This window comes from Sinocyclocheilus rhinocerous, unplaced genomic scaffold, assembly GCF_001515625.1.
Source record: "Sinocyclocheilus rhinocerous isolate Xijiao unplaced genomic scaffold, SAMN03320098_v1.1 scaffold942, whole genome shotgun sequence".
Classification (NCBI taxonomy): Eukaryota; Metazoa; Chordata; class Actinopteri; order Cypriniformes; family Cyprinidae; genus Sinocyclocheilus; species Sinocyclocheilus rhinocerous.
The window spans coordinates 321,920-322,845 of NW_015627890.1; positions in this window are offsets into that span (position 1 = coordinate 321,920).

A 926-nucleotide genomic window follows, 5' to 3' on the forward strand; every position below is an offset into this window, starting at 1 on the left:
TTTAAGTTGGTGAATGGATTTGCTAGATAGGGATGAATACTTGTTATGGTGTGTACTGAGATCCATAATCACATGACTGCTAATCATAATATTCACTGTTGATCACGTCCTGCGATTAACAATGGAAAACCTGACCACATTACTAAAATATTTAGTAACTCTTCCTGTATGACTCAAAGACAGGCAGTCTTTTTTTCCATGTGTGCTTGTGTAATATTAGTTTGTTTTCCTTTCATCCGCAGTGATCCGTACACAAGAATCTCTCTCTATGACCCCGTCAATGGAGAAATTACCGGTCTACAGACCAAAACCATCAAAAAGGTGTGTGTACAGACTCTCTACTGCAGGATTTGTCATTTTGTCAAGTGTTTAACATTTCTCTGTCTTTCTTGTAGACATTGGATCCGAAGTGGAATGAGGAATTCTTCTTTAGGGTAAGTGAACGGGGATTTATGGAGATCATGCTTCTGTCAGCTGGTTGGAGCATCTTTGTGAATCTAATAAAAGCTGTCAAGAAATGTCACCTCAAAATGAAAATGTTTTATGAATTATGAAAAAATGAATTATTTCAGTAGCCTTAGACAGAATTTCTGAAACTGGAGTTTGAGAGTTGATGAAAAGCTAATAATTCATTAAATCACAAAAATGTAATATTCAAATAAATATATTATTTTAAAATAATAATAAATAAATTACTAAAAAGATGGAAAAACATTGTTTGCCTGTATGTCTTGTAACCATTAATTGACATCAAAGAACCGTGAACATGCAAATGTGTTGAAAAATTATTGAAATGTTACCTCAGGGAGACTTTTAAGTAAATATTTTAGGGGTTTGGCTAGCAAAAAAAAATGTAATAATAATTTAGCAGACGGTTTTATCCAAAGCGATTTACAAATGAGGAATACAACAAGCAATTCATTATA